This window comes from Myxine glutinosa, chromosome 1, assembly GCF_964187855.1.
Source record: "Myxine glutinosa chromosome 1, kmMyxGlut1.1, whole genome shotgun sequence".
Lineage (NCBI taxonomy): Eukaryota > Metazoa > Chordata > Myxini > Myxiniformes > Myxinidae > Myxine > Myxine glutinosa.
Window position 1 is genome coordinate 408235468 of NC_136261.1, and position 13349 is coordinate 408248816.

General features: G+C 33.6%; 1 long non-coding RNA gene across 1 annotated transcript in view; it reads right to left on the bottom strand.

Annotated features, from left to right (window-relative positions):
• The window catches only part of LOC137417531 (uncharacterized), a 131534-nt gene extending 118646 nt beyond the window's left edge, over positions 1 to 12888 (bottom strand). The window contains exon 1 of the long non-coding RNA XR_013621912.1: positions 12710 to 12888. This is a non-coding gene — a long non-coding RNA (uncharacterized LOC137417531). The remainder of the gene's footprint in view (positions 1 to 12709) is intronic.
• Between the last annotated feature and the right edge of the window lie 461 nt (positions 12889 to 13349).

Sequence of the window (13349 nt, forward strand, 5' to 3'; positions counted from 1 at the left end):
TGTTTATTTATTGATATGTAACATGATATCTGATTGTTAATTTGCTGATATGTATCATGGTATCCGATTGTTAATTTGCTGATATGTATCATGGTATCCGATTATTAGTTTGCTGATATGTATCATGGTATCCGATTGTTAATTTGCTGATATGTATCATGGTATCCGATTGTTAATTTGCTGATACATATCATGGTATCAGATTGTTAATTTGCTGATATGTATCATGGTATCTGATTGTTAATTTGCTGATATGTATCATGGTATCCGATTGTTAATTTGCTGATATGTATCATGGTATCCGATTGTTAATTTGCTGATATGTGTCATGGTATCAGATTGTTAATTTGCTGATATGTATCATGGTATCTGATTGTTAATTTGCTGATATGTATCATGGTATCCGATTTTTAATTTGCTCATATGTATCATGGTATCCGATTGTTAATTTGCTGATATGTGTCATGGTATCCGATTTTTAATTTGCTGATATGTATCATGGTATCCGATTGTTAATTTGCTGATACATATCATGGTATCAGATTGTTAATTTGCTGATATGTATCATGGTATCTGATTGTTAATTTGATGATATGTATCATGGTATCCGATTGTTAATTTGCTGATATGTGTCATGGTATCCGATTTTTAATTTGCTCATATGTATCATGGTATCCGATTGTTAATTTGCTGATATGGGTCATGGTATCCGATTTTTAATTTGCTGATATGTATCATGGTATCCGATTGTTAATTTGCTGATACATATCATGGTATCAGATTGTTAATTTGCTGATATGTATCATGGTATCTGATTGTTAATTTGCTGATATGTATCATGGTATCCGATTGTTAATTTGCTGATATGTGTCATGGTATCCGATTTTTAATTTGCTCATATGTATCATGGTATCCGATTGTTAATTTGCTGATATGTGTCATGGTATCCGATTTTTAATTTGCTGATATGTATCATGGTATCTGATTGTTAATTTGCTGATATGTATCATGGTATCCGATTGTTAATTTGCTGATATGTGTCATGGTATCCGATTGTTAATTTGCTGATATGTGTCATGGTATCCGATTTTTAATTTGCTCATATGTATCATGGTATCCGATTGTTAATTTGCTGATATGTGTCATGGTATCCGATTTTTAATTTGCTGATATGTATCATGGTATCCGATTGTTAATTTGCTGATACATATCATGGTATCAGATTGTTAATTTGCTGATATGTATCATGGTATCTGATTGTTAATTTGCTGATATGTATCATGGTATCCGATTGTTAATTTGCTGATATGTGTCATGGTATCCGATTTTTAATTTGCTCATATGTATCATGGTATCCGATTGTTTATTTGCTGATACATATCATGGTATCAGATTGTTAATTTGCTGATATGTGTCATGGTATCCGATTTTTAATTTGCTGATACATATCATGGTATCAGATTGTTAATTTGCTGATACATATCATGGTATCCGATTGTTAATTTGCTGATATGTATCATGGTATCCGATTGTTAATTTGCTGATACATATCATGGTATCCGATTGTTAATTTGCTGATATGTATCATGGTATCCGATTGTTAATTTGCTGATATGTGTCATGGTATCCGATTTTTAATTTGCTGATATGTATCATGGTATCTGATTGTTTATTTGCTGATACATATCATGGTATCAGATTGTTAATTTGCTGATATGTATCATGGTATCCGATTGTTAATTTGCTGATACATATCATGGTATCAGATTGTTAATTTGCTGATATGTATCATGGTATCTGATTGTTAGTTTGCTCATATGTATCATGGTATCCGATTGTTAATTTGCTGATATGTGTCATGGTATCCGATTTTTAATTTGCTGATATATATCATGGTATCCGATTGTTAATTTGCTGATATGTGTCATGGTATCAGATTGTTAATTTGCTGATATGTATCATGGTATCTGATTGTTAATTTGCTGATATGTATCATGGTATCCGATTTTTAATTTGCTCATATGTATCATGGTATCCGATTGTTAATTTGCTGATATGTGTCATGGTATCCGATTTTTAATTTGCTGATATGTATCATGGTATCCGATTGTTAATTTGCTGATACATATCATGGTATCAGATTGTTAATTTGCTGATATGTATCATGGTATCTGATTGTTAATTTGATGATATGTATCATGGTATCCGATTGTTAATTTGCTGATATGTGTCATGGTATCCGATTTTTAATTTGCTCATATGTATCATGGTATCCGATTGTTAATTTGCTGATATGGGTCATGGTATCCGATTTTTAATTTGCTGATATGTATCATGGTATCCGATTGTTAATTTGCTGATACATATCATGGTATCAGATTGTTAATTTGCTGATATGTATCATGGTATCTGATTGTTAATTTGCTGATATGTATCATGGTATCCGATTGTTAATTTGCTGATATGTGTCATGGTATCCGATTTTTAATTTGCTCATATGTATCATGGTATCCGATTGTTAATTTGCTGATATGTGTCATGGTATCCGATTTTTAATTTGCTGATATGTATCATGGTATCTGATTGTTAATTTGCTGATATGTATCATGGTATCCGATTGTTAATTTGCTGATATGTGTCATGGTATCCGATTGTTAATTTGCTGATATGTGTCATGGTATCCGATTTTTAATTTGCTCATATGTATCATGGTATCCGATTGTTAATTTGCTGATATGTGTCATGGTATCCGATTTTTAATTTGCTGATATGTATCATGGTATCCGATTGTTAATTTGCTGATACATATCATGGTATCAGATTGTTAATTTGCTGATATGTATCATGGTATCTGATTGTTAATTTGCTGATATGTATCATGGTATCCGATTATTAATTTGCTGATATGTGTCATGGTATCCGATTTTTAATTTGCTCATATGTATCATGGTATCCGATTGTTTATTTGCTGATACATATCATGGTATCAGATTGTTAATTTGCTGATATGTGTCATGGTATCCGATTTTTAATTTGCTGATACATATCATGGTATCAGATTGTTAATTTGCTGATACATATCATGGTATCCGATTGTTAATTTGCTGATATGTATCATGGTATCCGATTGTTAATTTGCTGATACATATCATGGTATCCGATTGTTAATTTGCTGATATGTATCATGGTATCCGATTGTTAATTTGCTGATATGTGTCATGGTATCCGATTTTTAATTTGCTGATATGTATCATGGTATCTGATTGTTTATTTGCTGATACATATCATGGTATCAGATTGTTAATTTGCTGATATGTATCATGGTATCCGATTGTTAATTTGCTGATACATATCATGGTATCAGATTGTTAATTTGCTGATATGTATCATGGTATCTGATTGTTAGTTTGCTCATATGTATCATGGTATCCGATTGTTAATTTGCTGATATGTGTCATGGTATCCGATTTTTAATTTGCTGATATGTATCATGGTATCCGATTGTTAATTTGCTGATACATATCATGGTATCAGATTGTTAATTTGCTGATATGTATCATGGTATCTGATTGTTAATTTGCTGATATGTATCATGGTATCCGATTGTTAATTTGCTGATATGTGTCATGGTATCCGATTTTTAATTTGCTCATATGTATCATGGTATCCGATTGTTAATTTGCTGATATGTGTCATGGTATCCGATTTTTAATTTGCTGATATGTATCATGGTATCTGATTGTTAATTTGCTGATATGTATCATGGTATCCGATTGTTAATTTGCTGATATGTGTCATGGTATCCGTTTGTTAATTTGCTGATATGTGTCATGGTATCCGATTTTTAATTTGCTCATATGTATCATGGTATCCGATTGTTAATTTGCTGATATGTGTCATGGTATCCGATTGTTAATTTGCTGATATGTATCATGGTATCCGATTGTTAATTTGCTGATACATATCATGGTATCAGATTGTTAATTTGCTGATATGTATCATGGTATCTGATTGTTAATTTGCTGATATGTATCATGGTATCCGATTGTTAATTTGCTGATATGTGTCATGGTATCCGATTTTTAATTTGCTCATATGTATCATGGTATCCGATTGTTTATTTGCTGATACATATCATGGTATCAGATTGTTAATTTGCTGATATGTGTCATGGTATCCGATTTTTAATTTGCTGATACATATCATGGTATCAGATTGTTAATTTGCTGATACATATCATGGTATCCGATTGTTAATTTGCTGATATGTATCATGGTATCCGATTGTTAATTTGCTGATACATATCATGGTATCCGATTGTTAATTTGCTGATATGTATCATGGTATCCGATTGTTAATTTGCTGATATGTGTCATGGTATCCGATTTTTAATTTGCTGATATGTATCATGGTATCTGATTGTTTATTTGCTGATACATATCATGGTATCAGATTGTTAATTTGCTGATATGTGTCATGGTATCCGATTGTTAATTTGCTGATATGTGTCATGGTATCCGATTTTTAATTTGCTCATATGTATCATGGTATGCGATTGTTTATTTGCTGATATGTATCATGGTATCCCCTTGTTAATTTGCTGATATGTGTCATGGTATCCGATTTTTAATTTGCTCATATGTATCATGGTATCCGATTATTAGTTTGCTGATATGTATCATGGTATCCGATTGTTAATTTGCTGATATGTATCATGGTATCCGATTGTTAATTTGCTGATACATATCATGGTATCAGATTGTTAATTTGCTGATATGTATCATGGTATCTGATTGTTAATTTGCTGATATGTATCATGGTATCCGATTGTTAATTTGCTGATATGTATCATGGTATCCGATTGTTAATTTGCTGATATGTGTCATGGTATCAGATTGTTAATTTGCTGATATGTATCATGGTATCTGATTGTTAATTTGCTGATATGTATCATGGTATCCGATTTTTAATTTGCTCATATGTATCATGGTATCCGATTGTTAATTTGCTGATATGTGTCATGGTATCCGATTTTTAATTTGCTGATATGTATCATGGTATCCGATTGTTAATTTGCTGATACATATCATGGTATCAGATTGTTAATTTGCTGATATGTATCATGGTATCTGATTGTTAATTTGATGATATGTATCATGGTATCCGATTGTTAATTTGCTGATATGTGTCATGGTATCCGATTTTTAATTTGCTCATATGTATCATGGTATCCGATTGTTAATTTGCTGATATGGGTCATGGTATCCGATTTTTAATTTGCTGATATGTATCATGGTATCCGATTGTTAATTTGCTGATACATATCATGGTATCAGATTGTTAATTTGCTGATATGTATCATGGTATCAGATTGTTAATTTGCTGATATGTATCATGGTATCTGATTGTTAATTTGCTGATATGTATCATGGTATCCGATTGTTAATTTGCTGATATGTGTCATGGTATCCGATTTTTAATTTGCTCATATGTATCATGGTATCCGATTGTTAATTTGCTGATATGTGTCATGGTATCCGATTTTTAATTTGCTGATATGTATCATGGTATCTGATTGTTAATTTGCTGATATGTATCATGGTATCCGATTGTTAATTTGCTGATATGTGTCATGGTATCCGATTGTTAATTTGCTGATATGTGTCATGGTATCCGATTTTTAATTTGCTCATATGTATCATGGTATCCGATTGTTAATTTGCTGATATGTGTCATGGTATCCGATTTTTAATTTGCTGATATGTATCATGGTATCCGATTGTTAATTTGCTGATACATATCATGGTATCAGATTGTTAATTTGCTGATATGTATCATGGTATCTGATTGTTAATTTGCTGATAAGTATCATGGTATCCGATTGTTAATTTGCTGATATGTGTCATGGTATCCGATTTTTAATTTGCTCATATGTATCATGGTATCCGATTGTTTATTTGCTGATACATATCATGGTATCAGATTGTTAATTTGCTGATATGTGTCATGGTATCCGATTTTTAATTTGCTGATACATATCATGGTATCAGATTGTTAATTTGCTGATACATATCATGGTATCCGATTGTTAATTTGCTGATATGTATCATGGTATCCGATTGTTAATTTGCTGATACATATCATGGTATCCGATTGTTAATTTGCTGATATGTATCATGGTATCCGATTGTTAATTTGCTGATATGTGTCATGGTATCCGATTTTTAATTTGCTGATATGTATCATGGTATCTGATTGTTTATTTGCTGATACATATCATGGTATCAGATTGTTAATTTGCTGATATGTATCATGGTATCCGATTGTTAATTTGCTGATACATATCATGGTATCAGATTGTTAATTTGCTGATATGTATCATGGTATCTGATTGTTAATTTGATGATATGTATCATGGTATCCGATTGTTAATTTGCTGATATGTGTCATGGTATCCGATTTTTAATTTGCTCATATGTATCATGGTATCCGATTGTTAATTTGCTGATATGTGTCATGGTATCCGATTTTTAATTTGCTGATATGTATCATGGTATCCGATTGTTAATTTGCTGATACATATCATGGTATCAGATTGTTAATTTGCTGATATGTATCATGGTATCTGATTGTTAATTTGCTGATATGTATCATGGTATCCGATTGTTAATTTGCTGATATGTGTCATGGTATCCGATTTTTAATTTGCTCATATGTATCATGGTATCCGATTGTTAATTTGCTGATATGTGTCATGGTATCCGATTTTTAATTTGCTGATATGTATCATGGTATCTGATTGTTAATTTGCTGATATGTATCATGGTATCCGATTGTTAATTTGCTGATATGTGTCATGGTATCCGTTTGTTAATTTGCTGATATGTGTCATGGTATCCGATTTTTAATTTGCTCATATGTATCATGGTATCCGATTGTTAATTTGCTGATATGTGTCATGGTATCCGATTGTTAATTTGCTGATATGTATCATGGTATCCGATTGTTAATTTGCTGATACATATCATGGTATCAGATTGTTAATTTGCTGATATGTATCATGGTATCTGATTGTTAATTTGCTGATATGTATCATGGTATCCGATTGTTAATTTGCTGATATGTGTCATGGTATCCGATTTTTAATTTGCTCATATGTATCATGGTATCCGATTGTTTATTTGCTGATACATATCATGGTATCAGATTGTTAATTTGCTGATATGTGTCATGGTATCCGATTTTTAATTTGCTGATACATATCATGGTATCAGATTGTTAATTTGCTGATACATATCATGGTATCCGATTGTTAATTTGCTGATATGTATCATGGTATCCGATTGTTAATTTGCTGATACATATCATGGTATCCGATTGTTAATTTGCTGATATGTATCATGGTATCCGATTGTTAATTTGCTGATATGTGTCATGGTATCCGATTTTTAATTTGCTGATATGTATCATGGTATCTGATTGTTTATTTGCTGATACATATCATGGTATCAGATTGTTAATTTGCTGATATGTGTCATGGTATCCGATTGTTAATTTGCTGATATGTGTCATGGTATCCGATTTTTAATTTGCTCATATGTATCATGGTATCCGATTGTTTATTTGCTGATATGTATCATGGTATCCGATTGTTAATTTGCTGATATGTGTCATGGTATCCGATTTTTAATTTGCTCATATGTATCATGGTATCCGATTGTTAATTTGCTGATATGTATCATGGTATCCGATTGTTAATTTGCTGATATGTGTCATGGTATCCGATTTTTAATTTGCTCATATGTATCATGGTATCCGATTGTTTATTTGCTGATACATATCATGGTATCAGATTGTTAATTTGCTGATATGTGTCATGGTATCCTATTTTTAATTTGCTGATATGTATCATGGTATCCGATTGTTAATTTGCTGATACATATCATGGTATCCGATTGTTAATTTGCTGATATGTGTCATGGTATCCGATTGTTAATTTGCTGATATGTGTCATGGTATCCGATTTTTAATTTGCTGATATGTATCATGGTATCTGATTGTTTATTTGCTGATACATATCATGGTATCAGATTGTTAATTTGCTGATATGTGTCATGGTATCCGATTTTTAATTTGCTGATATGTATCATGGTATCCGATTGTTAATTTGCTGATATGTGTCATGGTATCCGATTTTTAATTTGCTGATATGTATCATGGTATCTGATTGTTTATTTGCTGATACATATCATGGTATCAGATTGTTAATTTGCTGATATGTGTCATGGTATCCGAATTTTAATTTGCTGATATGTATCATGGTATCCGATTGTTAATTTGCTGATACATATCATGGTATCAGATTGTTAATTTGCTGATATGTATCATGGTATCTGATTGTTAATTTGCTGATATGTATCATGGTATCCGATTGTTAATTTGCTGATACATATCATGGTATCAGATTGTTAATTTGCTGATATGTGTCATGGTATCCGATTGTTAATTTGCTGATACATATCATGGTATCAGATTGTTAATTTGCTGATATGTATCATGGTATCCGATTTTTAATTTGCTGATATGTGTCATGGTATCCGATTGTTAATTTGCTGATACATATCATGGTATCAGATTGTTAATTTGCTGATATGTATCATGGTATCCGATTTTTAATTTGCTGATATGTGTCATGGTATCCGATTGTTAATTTGCTGATACATATCATGGTATCAGATTGTTAATTTGCTGATACATATCATGGTATCCGATTTTTAATTTGCTGATATGTATCATGGTATCCGATTGTTAATTTGCTGATACATATCATGGTATCAGATTGTTAATTTGCTGATATGTATCATGGTATCTGATTGTTAATTTGCTGATATGTATCATGGTATCCGATTGTTAATTTGCTGATACATATCATGGTATCAGATTGTTAATTTGCTGATATGTGTCATGGTATCCGATTTTTAATTTGCTGATATGTATCATGGTATCCGATTGTTAATTTGCTGATACATATCATGGTATCAGATTGTTAATTTGCTGATATGTATCATGGTATCTGATTGTTAATTTGCTGATATGTGTCATGGTATCCGATTGTTAATTTGCTGATATGTGTCATGGTATCCGATTTTTAATTTGCTCATATGTGTCATGGTATCCGATTGTTAATTTGCTGATATGTATCATGGTATCCGATTGTTTATTTGCTGATACATATCATGGTATCAGATTGTTAATTTGCTTATATGTATCATGGTATCTGATTGTTAATTTGCTGATATGTATCATGGTATCCGATTGTTAATTTGCTGATATGTGTCATGGTATCCGATTTTTAATTTGCTCATATGTATCATGGTATCCGATTGTTAATTTACTGATATGTATCATGGTATCCGATTGTTAATTTGCTGATATGTGTCATGGTATCCGATTTTTTATTTGCTCATATGTATCATGGTATCCGATTGTTAATTTACTGATATGTATCATGGTATCCGATTGTTAATTTGCTGATATGTGTCATGGTATCCGATTTTTAATTTGCTGATATGTGTCATGGTATCCGATTGTTAATTTACTGATATGTATCATGGTATCCGATTGTTAATTTGCTGATATGTGTCATGGTATCCGATTTTTAATTTGCTCATATGTATCATGGTATCCGATTGTTAATTTACTGATATGTATCATGGTATCCGATTGTTAATTTGCTGATATGTGTCATGGTATCCGATTTTTAATTTGCTCATATGTATCATGGTATCCGATTGTTAATTTACTGATATGTATCATGGTATCCGATTGTTAATTTACTGATATGTATCATGGTATCCGATTGTTAATTTGCTGATATGTGTCATGGTATCCGATTTTTAATTTGCTCATATGTATCATGGTATCCGATTGTTAATTTGCTGATATGTGTCATGGTATCCGATTTTTAATTTGCTCATATGTATCATGCATTTTCTCTCCATATGGTGATCATAATTTCCAGTTTTCCCGAATTTCTCCACAACTGTTTACGAGGGGATAACGACGGACAGGCGAACGGACGGATGGACATACAGACGGACAGATAGACGGAGCTGACCGTTATTACGGTGTTTGTATAGTATATGATGACCAGTATTATGGTGTTTGTATGGTATATGATTGGTGTTACAGTGTTTGTATGGTATACAATGACCAATATTATGGTATTTGTATGGTATACAATGACCAATATTATGGTGTTTTTATGGTAAAGGATAACTGGTATTATGTTGTTTGTGTGGTATATTATGACCAGTATTATGGTGTTTGTGTGGTATATTATGACCAGTATTATGTTGTTTGTGTGGTATATTATGACCAGTATTATGGTGTTTGTATGGTCTATGATGACCAGTATTATGGTGTTTGTATGTGTTGCGAGAAAAACTACCACCCCATTAAAATTCAGAATAACGATGAGATTAATATTAAAACTCAGAAGGCAGCGTGAATAATAATAATAATAATAATAATAATAATAATAAGTGGAGATGCAGCCTCTGACCACCTGGTGTTAACGACACCGTCGCTCTTACAACACCTCCCGTTGCCGCGAACTTTGTGTTGGAATGCGCCAAGCCTGCATCTCATGTTTTGTATCTTTCATTAATTATTCCAGCAAAAGAACTCGGAATTGGAATGGTGCCTCTGCTGTGATCCATTGACCTCATCACCCTGCAACATTACACGAGAATACCATTATAATGCAACATATGGTATATGATAACCTGTACTATGGTGTGTATGGTAAATGATAACCGTTATTATGGTGTTTGTATGGTATATGGTAACCGTTATTATGGTGTTTGTATGGTATATGATAACCGTTATTATGGTGTTTGTATGGTATGTGATAACCTGTATGATGGTGTGTGTATGGTATATGATAACCGTTATTATGGTGTTTGTATGGTATGTGATAACCTGTATTATGGTGTGTGTATGGTATATGATAACCGTTATTATGGTGTTTGTATAGTATATGATAACCGTTATTATGGTGTTTGTATGGTATGTGATAACCTGTATTATGGTGTGTGTGTATGGTATATGATAACCGTTATTATGGTGTTTGTATGGTATATGATAACCTGTATTATGGTGTGTGTATGGTATATGATAACCGTTATTGTGGTGTGTGTATGGTATATGATAACCTGTACTATCGTGTGTATGGTATATGATAACCGTAATTATGGTGTTTGTATGGTATATGATAACCGTTATTATGGTATGTGTATGGTATATGAAACCGTTATTATGGTGTTTGTATGGTATATGATAACCTGTATTATGGTGTGTCTATGGTATATGATAACCGTTATTATGATGTGTGTATGGTATATGATATCCTGTACTATGGTGTGTGTACTGTGTATGGTATATGATAACCTGTACTATGGTGTGTGTATGGTATATGATAACCTGTATTATGGTGTGTGTATGGTATATGATAACCGTTATTATGGTTTGTGTATGGTATATGATAACCTGTACTATGGTGTGTGTACTGTGTATGGTATATGATAACCTGTACTATGGCGTGTGTATGGTATATGATAACCGTTATTATGGTTTGTATGTACATGGTAACCGTTATTATTGTGTGTGTATGGTATATGATAACAGGTATTATGGTGTGTGTACTGTGTATGGTATATGATACCTGTACTATGGTGTGTGTATGGTATATGATAACCGTTATTATGGTTTGTATGTACATGGTAACCGTTATTATTGTGTGTGTATGGTATATGATAACAGGTATTATTGTGTGTGTACTGTGTATGGTATATGATAACCTGTACTATGGTGTGTGTATGGTATATGATAACCGTTATTATGATGTGTATGGTATATGATTATGATAACCGTTATAACTCCCGCCAGGGAGTAACGCATTCGATCGTGTCCGTCCGTGTGTGTGTGTGTGTTCGTATGTTCGTGTGTTCGTGTGTTTGTGAACAAGATATCTGGAAAAGTTCTGAATGGATTTGGATGAAAGTTGGTGGGATGATTGCCCTTGGGATAAGGTAGAATTGATTCGTTTTTGGTGAAGCTCAGGATATTATTCCGGATCCAGGAATTTTTTTGGGGAATTTTGGGGGGATTTTTTTTTTCTGTTTTACTGCATTAAAGCTTTTATTCTTATTCTTAAATGATGTTTTTCTCCTCCAAATCCGACATATATCAAAATAAATTATCTGACAGTTAGGGCTTACTTTCTTTTTCATTTATTGTTTTGGGGAGAGGGGATGTTAAACAAAACGTATTATTCCAACTAAACCCACGGCGGGAGTATGCGCTCTACTGAGTGGCGTTCTAGTTATGGTGTGTGTATGGTATATGATAACCGTTATTATGATGTGTATGGTGTATGATAACCGTTATTATGGTTTGTATAGTATATGATAACCGTTATTATGGTGTGTGTATGGTATATGATAACAGGTATTATGGTGTGTGTACTGTGTATGGTATATGAAAACCACTATTTCGGTGTTTGTATAAGGTAGATGATGACAGGTATTTCGGTGATTGTATAGTATATGATGACGGGTATTACATAACCACAATATTACAGATTGCGGTATTTCGCGGTAACTCACCGCAGGACGGTGGTTCAGCTGATGTAAAATGATGTACTCACTCTCTGGGAATAAGCAGCACCGTGGGAATTTGTCCATTGGCTTCGTTGAGGTGTACGTGGTGTATCTGGTAGTCGAAGTACCATGGTAACGACTCCCGAACGGACTGGCAGGATCACACGTTCGCCTTGGTGTAAATCAGACCCACCGGCCTCGCCCATGACGTTCACCGACAGCTGGGGTCCGCATGTGCTTGGACGCTCGTTCGATTCACATGGTCACGGGGACACGTGACAAAACCCCCTTCCCTTGGGGGGCATTGTGGGGCCCTTTTGAGCACTTGGACCAGAGCCATGCTCTGCCAGACAGAGGCCGTGCCAACGCAAATTACCGTCCCGTGGACGAGGCCGGTGGGAACCGCAGACGTGGTCCCTGTGAACCTTTTTCTTTAACACGAGGACAGAATGAAACTCCTTGAACTTAAATAGGAGAAGAAGAAGAAACTTTGGGATCGATGTGGTGAACGCATCGGTCGATCCCATCACGAGACACAAATCGACGCTTTGTCATTTGCTGTGTGCGATCCACATCACGTGACTTTTCCCGCGTTTTGTTTCGAGAGCCGTTTTGGTTCCCGGAGCCTGCGAGGGTCTCCAGGGGGCGCGCTCAGACTACTGCAGGCCGACCCGTTGGGAAGGGCGA